Genomic DNA, 18,584 nt, shown 5'->3' on the forward strand with positions numbered 1-18,584 from the left:
GGTTTGCTTCTTTAAAAAATGCAGTATGGAGATAACGAAAAGTATTCAAGCTCAAAGTCCATTTAAACAATACCAATCGGGAGCAGAGCAAACGCGGACTTCCAAAAACATCAGAGGTGGGATCAGGTGCCATGGAGGAGTGAGAATCCCCTGCCGACCGGTCACATCCGCCGTGTGCTCCTTGTCATGATCGGGAAAAACGGAAAAATCCGTAGACAATTCAGTGTGTAAATAATGGTCTTATAATTAGTATGAAAAAAGTCAGTCAGCATTTGACTTAATGATAGGTTGTATTTGCTGACAAGGTTATTGTATCGACCATAAAACTTCCGAAATGATGACTTCAAAAGAGACTGTTGATATCCTTGCTTCGTTAACTTTTACAATCGTTTTAGAAATTGTTCCTACGTAGAGCATGCTCTTGCGTATAGAATCAACTGGGAGACAAAACCCCATATGCAGGTGATAAGGGCATATTGTTACATAAGTAAGGAAAGTTGACGATTGAAAAATTGAAGTCATCACAAGTAATCACGTTTATCATAAAGCTTTGTTGTTACGTTAACATTAAAGTCTTTTTCCAGTAAAAAATCCAAACATGAAACATATGGGTCAGACTTTGCTGTGAGAAAAGAATAAGAAAAAAGTCTTTTTTTTTCTTTAAATGAAATATGAAGATAACGAACAGTAATCAAGCTCAAAATGCCATTGAAACAACACAGAATAGGAGCAGAGCAAACACGGACCTCTAAACATCAGAGGTGGGATCAGGTGTCATGGAGGAGTTAAGCATCCCCTGTCGATTAAATTCAATATGTTATCAAAGGTGTACATAATCAAAACGACTCAGCTGTTTTAAAATCCAAGCAAAGATAATTGCACAACTATGCCACTCCAATACACCTATTGAAACAAAAAAGAAAAAAACGTCCCGAGTCACAGTAGATTCTGACAACACATATATAAAATGACAATTAAAAAATGGAGAGAGAGAAATTAACGAATAGACTTCTTTATCAGAAGATTATAAGAGATTTCAGATTAATGCTAAAGTAAATGATTATTTGAAAGTTAAAAAGAAAGTCTTTTAACAATGCCCGTTTGACCATTGATTGCAGCATGAAGTGCGCTTTTGATTCATAGATTACCATTCCCTTTTTACGGTCTAGAAAAAAACTATTGATCAGATTGTGAAGGAATGAAATCGGTATCAAAAACTCATTCACTTTGCAAAATTTCACATAAAAATCGCTTATTGCTTTCACAAGAACAATCATTCCATGATCTTCCTTCAGTTCCTTTGAGTTCCAGACAATTTTCAATACCACGGATGTTGTTTGGCTCTTTGGGACGCCAAAATTTAATTGTTACATTTTTATTATTAGACACCCATTTCCAAACACGTTCGGATTCTTTATCCGTGCCTCCTACCCAAACGCCATCTAAAATGTGAAATACAATCGTCCATAAAAATAATAAAAACCCTTATATTGGTTTAAAATATTCTGAAATATATGTATAGTAATATTATTCTTGTATGTACATGAAATATCATAGGCAAATATTATACAAAAAAACTATGAGAGCAAAGAATGAAACATATTCAAATAAACATGTACCATTCATAATTTTAAGAAATTTCATTCAAATACTGCAAATGTATTCATCATTATCATTAAGTCTTTAACTGGAGGGGGGGGGGGGGTTCATAGCAGAATGAGTATATCATATAAAGTGGACATTTTTGGCTGTAAACATCTGAACCTGCTTTTTAAAAGTTTTAGTGCAATAAATCATTTTCAAACTATTTTCTTTGGTTAAGAAAGAAAAACTCTATCCAGAAATGATACAGAAGTCGCGTGAAGACACAAAATGGCAATTACTGCAGCTATGCACATTGCAAGGTCAGTAGATTAACTAAAGGAAAGTCAAAATTCTGAATATTTTTTTTAGTTCTTAATTTATTTTAGTAAAACAAAGGTGGTACTTTTAATATGTGAAAATAGAATTAAGTTCATTTCTTCAAGTATAAAAAGGACTCTTATGGAAATCCATGATAAATTAATTCATTCCTTAATATTTATTAAATTTATCTATTTTCGTTTCTGAATTACATTCTTAGAAACAAGGAAATATTCTCTGACCGTTTACGTTGAAGGTGTGTCATATTTGAATTTTAATTCCTTTATGCCACTTGGCAAACTTTTTACGCTTAAAAAAAAGTCTTTAAATACATGTATGGTTGTTTTTATACTTGCACTATTGGTTGGATAACGAGGTATTTTTTACTACTTCAATAGAATTTTAAAATGAACAGCATTATAAATTCGAAGTTTTAAGCAATATACAAAATGAAGCACGTGATCTCAAAGAAGTTTTTATTGGCAAAATTTTGAAATAATCCCAAGGCCTAAATTTATTGCAGCTTTTAATTAATTTTTCTTTTGTCCAATACACTGGTGAATTGGACAAAAGAAAAATTAATTAAAAGCTACAATAAATTTAGGCCTTGGGATTATTTCACCTCATACAGTCTTTGTTTAATTTCAATTCACGTGAATATTCACTAAAGTTTAAGAAATCAACACTTCATACGAAGAAAACAAATAAAAACAATGCATCTAGATTACGAAATAAAGTCAACGACAGTGTAAAATTTGAACCTTCGGTTGTGTTAGCTTTACTAAGAGTGAACCTGAGGATGAAGGTGTTTTCCTCTTCAGATTCAATTTCTGCTAAATTTCCGCCAATGTTAGAACACCATGCCTAAAAAAAGATATATTCAATACTTGTATTAAAATAGTCTCATATTGATTCTTATGTCAAAATACAATATATAATTGGATTGGTATGATATCGTATAGAGGTTTTTTAATTTGGTGTAAAATTTGGCGTTTTGCTTGCTCAAGGGTATGCCAAGAATTTGGCGGAACATTTTTGGCAGACAGATAGTTTCATGACGTTGCAAAAGAAAGGAATTTAATCTTCTAGATGAGTTTTCGGTACGTTTTATATACGTTTAAAAGAGTTTGAGTAAAACCAATGCCATATGAAAGATATAATGTTTACTAATCAAACTTATCTTGTATTGAATTAGACCTTGACCACTTAACTTTTTCTCAATTTTTTAATCGTTGTATTGATGTCCTGCCCCAATAATTATGGCGTTTGAACTGAGCACATATTTTGATAGAACAATTTATGGTGATGTTTCTAGACAAATCGCTAGTAAATAAAATACAGAACAAAGCTAAAGTGAACATCGTAAGCTCGTAAGAACTCATTCAGTGGATGCAGATTAATTCTCCTTAAAGACAGAAAACGGTGAATAATAGAAAATGAAGTTTGAAGATTGATCGTTTGTTGTTTTACATTCCTTGCGAGAATTTTTCACTCATATAGAGACTCAACCGTATACCGGTGAAGGGCTTCAAATTTAGACCATAACTCGGCACTCACGGCCATTGAGCAGTGAAGGATCTTAATCGTGCCAACGCCTACCTTGTCAAGGGGTCCTCGGTTTTTAAGGTGTCATCCGAAAGACCTGCAACTTTTACTTCAAAGTGCTGAGCGCATGGTTAAGGAACAGTTGCAACCTATTTTTGTCGACTTCGGTCAGTCACAGCCGGGGTGAGTCCGAAATATCTGACGTTTTCCAGGCTTTTTTTTCACGTTTATGATATTTTACGTGCCAGGAAAACGTCAGGACCGGCGCCATTACGAAAACTGGAAATTCGCCGTGTCCAACTGGAGGCGGCATTCTCGGGTTGATTTTCGACACTTGCGAACCGATTTAAATGCTGAATTAACAACTTTTTAATAATACAATGCCTTTAGTACTCACCAACATCGTTTTTATGGGTTTGTTTATGAAATATACAGTCTAGTGAAAACATTTTATCAGACGGTCGAGTTTTCTTTTCATTTCGTGCATTTCAAAATCTTGCAAGACCTGTATCGAAATGAGGAGTGATATTTTCTTCTCACCGATATGGGTGAGTACTAGAAGCATTGTGTTACTGATAAATTGTAAGTTCGGCATTGAATTCAGTTCACAAGTATCGAAAATGAGCCCCGGTTTGAGACGGTGAATTTTCCAGTTATCGTAATGGCGCCGGTTCTGACGTTTTCCTGCCACGTAAAATATCAAAATCGTGAAAAAAGCCTGGAAAGCGTCAGATATTTCGGACTAAGCCGGGGTTCGACCTGACGACCTTCCGACCAAGGAGCGAGCGCTCCAATGACTGAGCTATCGTGACGGTAAACAAGAATTAAAGTCATGCATATATTTGTCAGAATTTCAAAAAATAAGATTTTGACTGCTAAGATTCGTTAATTAGGGCCCCGCTCTGCGGGCGCCCTATAGTGATCAGTCTGTCCGTCCGTCTGTCCGTCCGTCCGTCCGTCTGAGATCTCTTGTCCGAAGCATATCTTCTCTCTCCTTGGCCCAATCTGGCTCACACTTATCCCACAGAGTGTCTTTGGGTAAAGGGTGTGCAGTGACCTTGAACCATGTTTCTAGGTCTAAGGTCAAGGTCATAACAGAATTATATGAAAAATCCTTGTCCGGAGCATATCTTCTCTCCTCTTGGTCCAATGTGACTCATACTTCACTCACAGAGTGCCACTGGTCAATGGATGTGCAGTGACCTTGAACGAAGTCTCTAGGTCAAGGGTCAAGGTCAAAAATAGCCTCTCTGTTTAAATTCTTGTCCGGAGCATATCTTTTCTCTCTCCTTGGCCCAATCTGGCTCATACTTCACCCACAGAGTGTCTTTGGGTAAAGGGTGTGCAGTGACCTTGAACCATGTTTCTAGGTCTAAGGTCAAGGTCATAACAGAATTATATGAAAAATCCTTGTCCGGAGCATATCTTCTCTCCTCTTGGTCCAATGTGACTCATACTTCACTCACAGAGTGCCACTGGTCAATGGATGTGCAGTGACCTTGAACAAAGTTTCTAGGTCAAGGGTCAAGGTCAAAAATAGCCTCTCTGGTTAAATTCTTGTTCGGAGCATATTTTCTCTCTCCTTTGCCCAATCTGGCTTATAGTTCACCCACAGAGTGTCTTTGGGTAAAGGGTGTGCAGTGACCTTGAACCATGTTTCTAGGTCTAAGGTCAAGGTCATAGAAGAATTATATATATGAAAAATCCTTGTCCGGAGCATATCTTCTCTCCTCTTGGTCCAATGTGGCTCATACTTCACTCACAGAGTGCCACTGATCAATGGATGTGAAGTGACCTTGAACGAAGTTTCTAGGTCAAGGGTCAAGGTCAAAAATAGCCTCTCTGTTTAAAATCTTTGTTCGGTGCATGGTTTCTTTCTCTTATTAGTCTAGTCAGCCTCAAACTTTACCAATTGACGTAGGGTACAGAACATTTGTGAATTTCCTTCCATATTTTGATACATATGCAACAGTTTTCATAGAGGATATGCAACATTTGTGATTTTTGTGCTGCTTTTTGATAGAGGGTATGGAGCACTCGTGATTTTCATGCCATTTTTTATTATACCAAGGTTGACATAGAAGCCCTTTAGACTCAAACAACATATCCCTTAATAGTACACAAGTGTTCCTCTTCAAAATAAACCCTTTTCAGCTCCTTTACTTTTTCATGTTCCTTGCTGAAAGCGGGGCCCTTTGAGATGGCCACCATCTCAATGATATCTAGATTTGAATATTTTTAATCGTTTGTATTTTGGTCAAAAATCTTTCTTATACCCATTGCTTTCAGGGATTAACTATTCATCAGAAATGAGACCATTCCTTCAGTTTTCTTAATGTTACGAAATTATTTTGAATTTTCGTAAGTTATCGCCTTTGTTATTAATTCTATTAATTGTTTGTAAAAAAAAAATAGTACGTTATTTTTTATTTAAAAAAAAAAGTGGTAAAGTATTATCATTGAATGATTTCTAAGTTATTTCTGTATGATTTGTTAGATTGGTGTACGTTCAGCACTTTTCTTAGCTTTGTCAAACACAATAAACTATGCATTGTACGTTAAAATTATGTAAGGTCAAACTCGACAAACATGTTTGAGGTTGTTATAAGTGTGCAAACTACCAGGTTTAACTAGTACTGTGATATACATGTAGTAATAAGTGCGTGATCATCACTGCTTATTACTGAAAGAGTGTGTGACTTCCCTGCTCTCGACTTGGCATCTATACTGACAAGTGGGCAGTCATCCCTGTTTGTCATTGCGCAAGATCAAGTGACTGAACTTCTCTGCTTGATACTTTTGGCAGAACACTGGTGTGTGGATTTGCCTGCCAGTGTTTCTAATCGATAGAACTGATCGACTGTAAGTGGCAAATATGTGGTAATGTTTGCCGTGTATCTGTGCAAAGTCCCAGCTTATCCCTTGTGGAAGAGTGCTGGTGTATGGACTTCTCCTGTCAGCTCGCTATAGTAACGGTTGACTAAGTGTGTGGACATCCATGGTTGCACTCCGTATTAACCTTATATATACGCAGTACTCACGTTTGTTTAAATTTGCAGTACCTAAGGGTTATCTAATTTTATCACAGGTACAGTGTATAAGCCGGCAAAGGTTCATGGGCATTGACCTTACACGTTAAATTGCATTGATATACATTTCACATTCACGAAAATTAGAAAAAAAAAGCTGAAAAAAAGATCTTAATTATAAATGAAAATATACCGCGATACAAACTGAATGATAGTATCAATACAGCATAGTAGAAGTATTCAATTTACCTGAGCCTTGGACCAAGTCCTTCTGGTCAAAAATAATAGGTAGACAGACATTCCCTTGGAAGACCATGAGTGTGGTGAAACTTCAATGACATCAAATAATTCTCATTAAAAATGAAAGAAAACCCAAATGAACCTTGTTAATTATTATTTTTAGGGGGGTTGGGGGTTGGGGGTTGGGTTTGATGTCAACTTACATAATAATCACATTATTCATAATTTACCTTCATATGCACACGTTTTAAGAGTTCTCCTTGGTCTATACAAAATTAAACACTTCTATCAGAAAAAGTTGTTTATACTTTATACATGTATGTGTACAGTATTTGGTATTTTTCATTAAATTTTTGCCAGAGATTGGAAGAGTTCCTGTTTTTAAAAAAAGCAATTATAACAGCGGTATGATTTTTAATGCATTGCAGAAATGTTTTTGACTTCTTTATTAAAAAAGAACTTACCCAATATATTTTTCAAACGGCTCGTTTGCTGGTGCAATATCAGATTTTGTTCTGTTCAAAATGATCTGTCATGTTAAAAAAAAATGGTTCATGTATTAATGCTGGACAAGAAATTGATCTAAAATTTACAACTAAAACAAAACTTTCTGTTTCTATTGAAATTATTAAATGAGTTTTAAAAAACCTCACCAATTAGTCTTTTCTGATCCTCTGGTACACTGCCTCCTATATCGTATAAAACATTACGAATTCTAATGTAAGAACTGCTAATTTAATTTTTTTGCATATGACTGCTATAAATAGCTTTCATTTTCAAAAGGATTTGCAACTAATTTCATAGGGATGCTTTAATATCAATATTGCTTTGTTTTGTAGAAGATTTTTACCCTGTATTCTAGCATTATGTAATATAATCTGATTTCCGATATATCCCAACCCTAACCCCAGGGTCCATAAATTGAATTTTAAAAAAATGAAACAACAGAATTTAGAAATATTTGCATACTGATTGATATAGTATTGTCTTAATCTTTTTTAAAAATATGTTCTATAATTTTATACAAAAACTCGGAACCCCTCTTCTAACCTTGGGATACATTCTAAACAAACATCAATCTACATTGCCTAAAGATGCAAGCACATTAAGATTAATATGGTCCTGCTGTGCTCCAGTCATTTTTTTTAAATTCTTTTTCAACTTTTGTTATTCCAAGTAAGACTTTGGTCTCCGATTGTGGCCTCACCCACACTGGGACATGATTTGATCAAACTTCTATCTACATTACCTTAGGGTGATTGTTTATCAAGAGCCAGTTGTTCTGCAAAGAAAGATTTGAACGATTTTCCCTATATTTTACTACATAAACTTATGTCCTAATGTGTAATTTTAATAAACCTTAATTAATCTACGCTACATGAGGATGCGAAAAGATCGAAAATGATAAAAGCTTGTACAATGCTTTCAAATTTAACCCCAAGTCTGAGTATTTTCAATGGCAATTTCGTTTTTAAGCTAATGCTTTAATTGCAGGAAACAATTCTTTGGGAGAAAAAACATGATGTTATAACTTACCGCAGCTCTAACGGAGGTTAACAGCAAGCAATGATATCATCGTAACGAAACCAATAATCAAAATGATACTGATGATTATGGCAAGCCATGTTTTCATAGATCCATGCTCATTTATTTCTGTTTCAGTCCCCCTTTTCTCTTTCGGCTTTGAATCATTCGAGTGCTTTTCGACCTTTTAAATGAACAAAAATTCGAATAAAAATATACTTTTTCTTTACTGATAAAATGTAAAAAAAAAAAAAAAAAAAAAAAAAAAAAAAAAAAAAAAAAAAATTGAATGAAAGGAATGAACTATATTAACATAAAGTATTTGAAACACACAAATAAATGCATATATTCTTCAAAAAAAAAAAAAAAAAAACTCAAATAAAGTTCACGCATGATGCTAAGTTGATGAAAAAGAGGGTTTCTTAATCTTTTTATATCTGACATTATCATTTTTTCCTTAAAAAACAGTAAAAATTTCCACCAATTTAGTTCAAATATGTAATGTTTCAGTCTTCTTCTGTCTGTTTTGTGTTCACTTAAGTAGGCTTTTTTTTATTACATTTTGTCTGGTGTCTGTCTGTAAACTTTTCACATTTAAGACTTCTTTTCAGATCCACAGGTTTATTTTAACTAAAATTAATAGCTGTAAAATTGTAATAATTTAAAGATATATAATAAAGTTAACATGACGCTGTTGTTTTAGGACATGAACTTACCCACAATGGCCACATGTTGTGGCCGCCATTTTGTTTTCAAGAAACGCTTAAGAATAGCAGTAGAACAAAGTCAGTCGATAAAAAACGGATTTAGATGAAAATTAATTTAAAACAATAAAGAAAAGAATTAAATACACTTATGAAAACAAACTTTTCAGTCGCCAAGATTAAAGTTGGTCGGTCGCTTGAAATAAATATAAAACAAATGTGAGTCAGAGTCTGACACATCTGTTTCACATTTGGGTATTTTATTAGAAAAGGACGTTATTGGTAATCCAACAACCAAGCTTTATGATAAATGTGATGACTTAACCTTTTCAATCGTCAACTTCCCTTGCTTATGCAGCAGTATACCTTCATCACCTACATACGGGGCTTATATCTCTCAGTTGATTCGGTATGCAAGAGCATGCTCTACGTATGAACAATTTCTAAAACGATATAAGTTATTGACAAACAAGCTAATGAAACATAAGTATCAGCAGTCTCGTTTTAAGTCTTCATTTCGTAAGTTCTATGGTCGATGCAATGACCTTGTCAGGAAATATAATTTATCATTAAATCAAACGCTGACTGACGTTTTTCATACTAATTGTTAGGTCATTATTTACACGCTGAATTGTCGGCGGACTTTTCCGTTATTACCCGATCGTAACAAGGAGCACACGGCGGGTGTGACCGCTCAGCAGGGGATTCTAACTCCTCCATGGCACCTGATCCCACCTCTGATATTTAAGAGGTCCATGTTTGCTCTGCTCCAAAATTTGTACTGTTTAATGGACTTTTGAGCTTGAATACTGTTCGTTATCTCCATATATTTCATTTATTTAATTTAAATATATCTATATATATGTCATAATGTATATTTCCTTACGTTTTTGTTTGGTTGTTTTTTTTCCCATTAAAACAATTTAAAGTTGTCTTTACTAATTCTTCGTCCATATTTTCTTTCTCCCTTCTAAGTGTTTCCTTTGTGACCCCCCCCCCCAAAAAAAAAAGAGAAGGATATATTCCGAGATCAAGAACAAGTGATATCAAAGGCCATTAGTCCACATAATTATAAATAAATGTCTTGATCCCACTGAAAACAAATCAATATAATTAGAGGGTATTTATCTCAAATACGAAATTACATGTACATACTCAATTATTTCAATGCAAAGCACTTAAGACAAAATAATGTTTAATAAATATTAATTACTTTTTTTATGTTTTCCTCAAAACGTCGCTGATAAGACTCTCTAGGATACTCTACAAAACGGAAGGAAAAGTGAAGCTAATCCTTAGCAAACTTACTTTTTTAAGCGAATACAGCATTATATGTTAGATGGTGCAACCATTAGTGAGGGCGAAGCTATGAAGATAGCATATCCATTCTCTATATTTCATTGTCTGAAACTAAAACATGTATCAACACTGATCAATAATCAATGCCAAGTCCTCCCCCTCCAAAAAAACAAAACAAAACAAAACAAAAAAAAAAAACATCACCCTTGTCCTACTGGTCATTCAATACGTTCTATTTCCACTATGGAAGAGTTATACTTCTTAGTGAGCTCTTTTGTGAAAAAGTCGGTAAATGTACAGATCTCGCGGGATTTCAGGGACAAACGTAACGTAAACATGTAAACAGTATGTTGAATGTCGATGAACAAATCCTAAGAAAATGCAAATGAAATATTTTATTGTTGTGGACTTTATATACCTCAAGAGTAGGAATGACAACGATATCAATTTATATCTATATTGTTGATCGTATGTATCTATTTATCGTATGCTACATCTAAATACAATATACATGCCTCGGAAATGTCGTATTTTTTATTAATGGATGATAAATTTAGGGTTCTCGCTCTCTTACATATGTCTTTTAGCTCTTCCATTCTTTAATTGGAATGACAAATACATTTAACATTAAAAATTGGATTGAGATTGGCATGTTTTGTATTATCCGCAACGCCATGCTGTCCCTGTCAGACGACCAAACGCGCCTCTAATTTTGGAGAGTTCACTAATGGAAATATAACGTATTACTAGTATGGGAATGGGTGTTGGTTTTAATAAGACTGGTAGAACCGTTACTCAGATATTTTATTACGAATTGTCTTGCCACGTCACTGATTCAGCATTCATATGAAAGTAAATCTGGGGAAATACAGTAACATGCAAGTATAGTATTCAATTTAATTTACTTCAGCATATACATTACACATAAAAATAGTCATGTAAAAATTAGTATGTATTTATGTCTCGTGACACTAACTCCCTGTTCATCATATATTATAAATATTGGACTTCAAACACTATTTTGCTGCACCTTGGGTCCAAATTGGTAAAATGAATTTTCCATTCCATTATATATTTTATTAACCTTTGAACACAATTTGAAATATTGTACCTTATTTTTAAAAAAAAAAAAAAAAAAAGCTATAGGAAGATTTTTTATGTTGGTGAGTCTCAGAGAGCAGAGAGTTGAGGGTGCTATCAAATGAAATCTGACTTCTTAATAGAAGAATTACCATGAAACAAAGTCGCCCGCGTGGCGCAGTGGTTAGAGCATCTGCTCTAGAGTCGCGGCATAAGGAGTTGATCCTTACGTCGCGGGTTCGAATCCCACTGTGGGACGTGGAGACCGGTCCTTCGGATGAGACCGTATAAACCGAGGTCCCGTGTCGCAGTAGGTGCTGGCACAAAAAGATCCCTCACTGCTCAATGGCCGTAAGTGCCGAGTATAGGACAAAATTGAAGCTCTCCACCGGCAAGTGGTGGAGTCTCCATATGAGTGAAAAATTCTCGAGAGGGACGTTAAACAACATACAAGCAAAAAACCGTGAAACAAAGGGAAACTAAGAAATAAATTTTAAAAAACCAGACCACACATGCAAATGTATATTAACAAGCATAAAAGCAAATCCATTAACAAGAATAAAAATATTCAGATGATTAATTTGAACCCTTAATCACCCCCTCCTTTAACAAAAACAAGTGAAGAATCTAAAAAAAAAATATCGGCCTAAAAGTTTCAAAATGTTTACGAGGTGTGTTTTTGATTCTTGGAAATAACTACTTTCATTAACACAATTAAACTCAGAATAGGCATAAAGTTACGAATCACAAGCCTCTCGGTTAGGCGAGTTTTGTCGCGAGATTCAAGATGGAGAAGACTATGGACACCATTTGCAACAATTGGCAACAAGGTTCTCAGTTCCATAGGTATTGCAATATAGTATAGTTTATTATTGGTTAACGCCGAGTCGGGAATATTTCAGCCATATTTCGGCGAAATAACACATGAGAAGACCCTTATTACCAAATTACTATTTTTCTACTTCTGCAATTTCCAAAACAAAACATTCCCGAAAAAACGTATTATTAGAATTCTAGACCTCATCAATTTTGCCTTTTCTGCTTCAATTTTATATAATATCTTTAAAACCAAAAAATTATTTTCCTATCTAAAGTTATTGTCTTCTCTTGTGTATTGATTTCTTATCTCATAAGCAATAAAAGCCTTCATGAAGGCACATACAGTGGAAAATCCTATTATAATCTAGTTTAGAACTATGTCCCCATACCTTGCATGGGTTTATGTAACTATACAAATTATTTAAAAAGGGGGTGTGTAAGATGGGTGGGTTCGAAAGGGAATGGAAGTCAAACAAAGAGCCAAAAAGAGAGAGAGAATATTTCAGAGCATGAAAAAGCAATTGCACTCAAAAAAGTATCCCTAGTCTTGTGAATGTTTGTCTCATAACGTTTCATCTATGACCAGGAAACGTTGGGTCACTGACTATGCATGATGCAGTGAAATATTTGCTCACTTTAAGTTCAGGCAATAAACATTTTAGCAAATTTATGAGCAGTCACATATTTTTTTAGTTGACTATACTTAGATACATAAACATGTTTTCAATAATATTCATAATAAAACACCAAAAATGATTTATCAATTAATTGTATGTTGTTTTACGTCCAGTTCATTAATTTTTCACTCATATAGAGACGTCATCATTGAGGAATGAGGGATTTTATCGTGCCACCGCCTGCCGTGACACAGGCCATCGGATTCAAGGTCTTATCAGAAAAACCTGCAATTTTCATTTCAAAGTACCGAGCGCTTGACGAAGGCATAGTTGCTACATGTACCTATTTCTTTTTTTATCAACTAGGGTCAGTGGCCGCCTGGGTTTGAACCCATGACCACTGAGCTACCTTGACGGCCCAGAAATATAAGATTATCTATGGGAATAATACATTGTCATCTTTTGAAAGCAAAGGGAGGTCAGTTGATGCAAAATAAGGGATACCAACCTCTGGGGCCATTAACATTAGATGAACTAACCTAACAAATAAGAATGATGAGCTTTTGTGGAGTATTGCCAGTTTGTCTGAACGATGGAATAGGTCTCGGAATCCTCAAGGCACCATTGGAAAATGTTCTTAAACATACTTGCATCACTAGACCTCTAACAACGAAGTTTTAATTCAGAGTTATAAGTTTATCATTTAATCCTGTGACTGTGAGAGTTACCTCCCCTATATGACGCTCCTGTATTTTCAAGACGTGGTTAAGTATGATATCGGTAAGAAAATGACCATACGCGTAAAAAGCATTTAAAAAAATTAATTTCTTGAAATTGGACAAAAACTAGAAGGGGTTTTAAAAGATTTAAAAAAAAATCTATCTTCTATTCTTTGACCGGTAGAACTAATTATAAAAATAGTAGAAATGAAACCTAAGAGTAACAAGAAGACGAGAGACATTAAAAAGTAATGATAGAAATCTTGTCTTGTCGACAGAAAACCTAAATAGAAACAATTGTATCACATAGCTTTCCGTTATGGACGGAAGACCTGGTAATAAACAGGATCGTAATATATTACCCTGCTGTATGTACTTTTTTTTTTTTAGTTTCGTGTTAGTTATTAGTAAGTAAATATCAGAGACTTGTCACGTATGCATACTTCATGAAGCGCGCTAGCGCTTCGTGAGAAATATGCCTACGTGCAAGTCTGTGATTTACACACCAATAATTTACACTAAACACTAAAAAAGTTTCGACATATTGAATAAACAAATTTGTAGATTTTGAGCATTTTCTTCTAAATATCCTTCCATCACAAAATTAGTCCCTCAAAAATCTTATTTCTAGACGATTTTGCGAGCAGTGTTTAGCTAAGTGCTGTAAAATTTGCATTGTTTAACTCTAATATGTTATAGAAGTTAAATTTTAATTTATAATTTTGATAAAAAATATGCTTTTGACCTTTCTTTTCTAAAAAAAAAAATGCAAAAATAGGATTTTGATATATCTTCTATTATGTCTCTCTCTGTTTAAAGGTGCACCGAACATCCTTACATGGACATGTTATTATTAATTTTTGATAAAGATTTATGCACAATGTTTCGATGCATACGTGTACCAAATAATAAATTCTTATCTTCCTAGTAAGTATTGATTTATTGGAGCCGATCCAGGAGCATTTCAAACAATCCTGGTATTTGAATAAATCATTAGATAAATGTGTAATATTTGAAAGCTTCGCAGGTAAGACTATGTTTCTATGTCAAAAATGTATTTTATTCCTTTCTGCTGTATATGTGCCAGTATATGTGTTCGAAATTTACCTCAAAAATCAAAATTAAACGTTTATGTAAAAAAAAAATCCACTGCATTTTTATTAAGTAAATTTGATAAACATGTTCATAATTGTAACAGTTCTTAGGCATATATAAAACATTTTACAAAATTGATTATGAATGGCATAGCTCTGCCATTCAGTGGACTTTTCAGTTACCATTTAGTTGACTGAATGGCGTAGTTTCATCCTGTGTCATGGTGTGCATTGCTATAGTATATATTATAGAAAATGGTTTTATTGATTAATTAAACAATTATATTAAATGCTCAAATTGGTCAATACAATACTGCAAAATGTATAAATATCTAATATCATTAATTATTATATTGAAGAGTGCTTGCAAGTATGAGATATTCAAAGATATAACTACTTATTCATGTTTTTTTAAAAAGATTTCCTGGGGCAGGAATTTTGTTGATATTACCTCGTCAAACGTTAGTATGCATTTATTTAGTTGCAGCTTTTTACACTGAAGGACCCCCCCCCCAAAAAAAAAAGAAAGAAAGAAAAGAAAACCGTGTATGTATGCATTTTTTAAGCATGTTGTTTCTACATTTTACGTAGTTTTCTATGATGTATCCGGAATAGAAATTTTCTATACAAACTGATAAATGATTGAAAACAATATAAAGAGCCAAGTTAGTACCAATACATTTTAAAATGCTTCGACAAAAGGGGGGAAATGCTTTTTTTCAACTGTTATAGCAATCAACTGTTATAGCAAATGTTATCAGAACATTTTTTTAAAATGTTACCAAACCTTTTTAATGCATTTTTAAAGGAAAACATACACTCATCATATTTTAAGAGCGTTTTAAAATCACATAATCACAAATCCTTCTTACAAAAAGAACAGGTCACTTTAATCATTTACCATATTGTAAAAAGCAATATCTTTATATATCGTGAGACTTTTGAATCAAACACCAATATGATAATGCCCATAATAAACCAGTCCTTGAAAAGAAGTCATCAAACGATCCTTTTCTGTAATGCAGAGCCTGTAAAATAATGTCTCAAACCGCAATGAGGTACATCTAAAGAAGTTTACATCAAACCATATTTGCTCACCCTTCAGTTTATTATCTTGGTATTACAAGTACGTCTGTCCGTGTATCTCATTGGAATTTGAGATATTATTTGAACCATTTCAAAAATAATAAAAATGTTCTGTTTGATCTCATGCCACTAATAATGCAGTCAGGAACAAGAACAGTTAAGAATATTATTGATTTTTGCAACTTTAAGTAAAGCTTGAATTTGATTTAAAAAATCGATAGTAGGGCCCAAATCTCTTTTGATATCAACACTTTTTCAATGGCTAAATGAATTTAGAGGATAAGGCTAAGAAAGCTTGAAAAAAACCATAGGAAAACTTATTTTGCGCTTTTGGATTTCTTTGTGGCTGGCAGGGTAAGCTAAATGAAAAGGAACGCCAGCTTTTTCTATAGCAACTGTCAAGAAAGAAAAATTATTATCGGTTTTCAATAAACTTATCGGTGCAGATTTATTTGTTGACTAATTTCTTACCTGCATCTGGAATTAAACAAAACGCAAGCATTATGTACAAAACAAACAAGACGCCCATGGGCCATATCCTCACCTGGCCCCAAGTACAAGAACTGAGAACAGACTGAAGTCAAAATTTCAAAGCAATATAACTTTTGAAAAATTTTGATAATGAAACAAATTTTTCATCATATATTTGAATTTAAATGTTATATAAAATTGCAAAACTCTAAGCAAATACATGAAATAAAACTCAAGATATTAAAAATTTAAATGTTGTCTTAAGTCTATTCTCAGTTTACGGTCTTGGGGCCTGAGAGTATTGCATTAGCAATACTACTCCCCTACCGACAAGTGTAATCTAGTTCCCCTTAAAAATTGAAAATGCCATAATTCCGTCAAAAATCATTGAAGCGGAACGGAATGCAAACTTAATTTATAACTAATCAAGGTAAAAGTCACATACCAAAAATCAACTCAATATCTGCAAGCGTTTAGAAAAAAAATTGCGCAAAAACCCTTAAAAATTGAAAAGGTTCGTAATTCCGTCAAAAATCAATAAGGCGGAACGAAATGCAAACTTATTCTGTAACTCATCAAGACTCACTCACTCAACATCTGCAAGCGTTTAGGAAAAAAGGGCGGAAAACCAAGTGGTACAGCAGACAGAGGGACAGACAGACATACGGACGGACATACGCAGAGGAAATATGAAGTCCCCTCCAGTTTCACCGGTAGGGGACTAATAATAAAAAATACATTTAGTCGTTCCCTTGAGGTTTAAAAAGCTTTGAGTTGAACCAGTAGCTGTTCAGCGCCATTGCTTTGGTTAAACGTTGTTGGTCTGAAACCTTTGAAATCGATGTTTGCGGTGTTATAGGTTAAAACAATGACATTAATAAGTCCTCTGGCGATAGGTCCAGCATCCTGTTGTCAATTCCAAACTGTCTTGTTGGATAATCTCTGCAGTTCATGGATAGCTACTGCTGTAGACTACCGGTACGGCATTGTGAAACATTGATGAACATTACACAAACCACGGAAGCGATCCTGTGTTGCTGATGTCACGCGTGGTCTGCCATATTTTTCGCGATCATTTGTTGTACAATGCTATTGGTATCTGTTTTATGGGATACATGTGGTGCTATGTGCAACATTAAAACCTGTTGTTATTTTAAACTGTGGTACACCCGCTTCAGTCGCCCAATTTCCTTTTGGGATATGCAACATCATATGCAGTATTTTTAAATAGCGTCATATTCCAGTAAAAAGAATCAAAATATCAAGAGCCCCAGCTTTTGATGGCTATTTTATACCTGAAGATATGGATCAAAAACAAACAAAAAAAGGTCAAATTTTAGCATTTTGCAAATCAGGTCTCTTTGTGAGTTTTGTAAAAAGGCTGTTAACTTACTTAACAATAGCGTTACAAACATTGCATTTTACTCGAATGAATCGAATCCATCTAAAAAAAAAATTGTATAACAGAACTATTTTTTAATTCAGGTTATTCTTCCTTTTAAGCTTTTTTTTTTTTTCCGAACAGTATATACTGACTGACTTTTTTCATACTAATTGTTAGGCAATTATTTACACACTGAATTGTCGACGGGCTTTTTCCATTATTTCCCGATCATGACAAGGAGCACACGGCGGGTGTGACCGGTCGGCAGGGGATGCTCACTCCTCCATGGCACCTGATCCCACCTGTAATGTCTTAGAGGTCCGTGTTTGCTCTGCTCCTATTTTGTAATGATTAATGGATTTTTGAGTGCTGTTCGTTATCTCCACATATTTCATTCATGCAACTAGATATAATTAATGAAGGGAATAAATTAATAAAAACACCTTTAGGAAATACTTGTGAAATTTACTCACCAGTTTTACAAATATGCTTTGAATTAATATTATTAGTCGAAAAAATCGATAATTCGATATTTTAAGGAGATTCTCTGTCTAATTTACCTCTTTGTCCGTGGGAAATTCCTCCTTCCATATACCCGATGGAAGTCGGTACACAGCAGTATTTTGGGGCATTACATTGCATCACAGCGAGAAAGTGTTTATCATTATTGTAATCCTTAGTTCCGCAGACAACAGCACAGCGTAAACTATTTTAGAAAAAAAATGTACAAGTAATTTTTTTTATATTCTCAGTTGAAGCACACTATATCATAATTCATAAAGGAATTCTAAGAAAATGGCAAATACTGATACTGAAGAGACACGTCTCATACTGGACCAACAAACAGGTAAATGGTCTTCTCTCTCTCTCTCTCTCGTGCATCTTTTTGTAAAGCCTGTAGTGAAGTAATTTTAAGAATTTTAGGAATTCTTTTTACATATTAAAACTTATTTGACACATTTTGAAGAAATTTTGCTACATGTAACTATTATAACTTGACACAGGAAACATATAACAAACAAAATATGGTTGCTATTTTTTTAGTTCTCACTTCGTTTTAAGTCTACATCT

At 34.1% G+C, this 18,584-nt stretch overlaps 1 long non-coding RNA gene across 1 annotated transcript; it reads right to left on the bottom strand.

Moving 5' to 3' along the window:
- Positions 1–2,495: 2,495 nt before the first annotated feature.
- Positions 2,496–8,324, bottom strand: LOC133193396 (uncharacterized). Its single transcript, XR_009721929.1, has 3 exons — positions 8,253–8,324; positions 7,370–7,405; positions 2,496–2,766 (listed from the first exon to the last, which is right to left on the bottom strand). It is a non-coding gene; the product is annotated as an uncharacterized LOC133193396 (long non-coding RNA).
- Positions 8,325–18,584: the final 10,260 nt, after the last annotated feature.

The sequence above is a fragment of the Saccostrea echinata genome, unplaced genomic scaffold (genome assembly GCF_033153115.1).
Source record: "Saccostrea echinata isolate AGI-Se365-2 ecotype Australia unplaced genomic scaffold, CSIRO_AGI_Sech_v1 ptg000027l, whole genome shotgun sequence".
Taxonomy (NCBI): domain Eukaryota; kingdom Metazoa; phylum Mollusca; class Bivalvia; order Ostreida; family Ostreidae; genus Saccostrea; species Saccostrea echinata.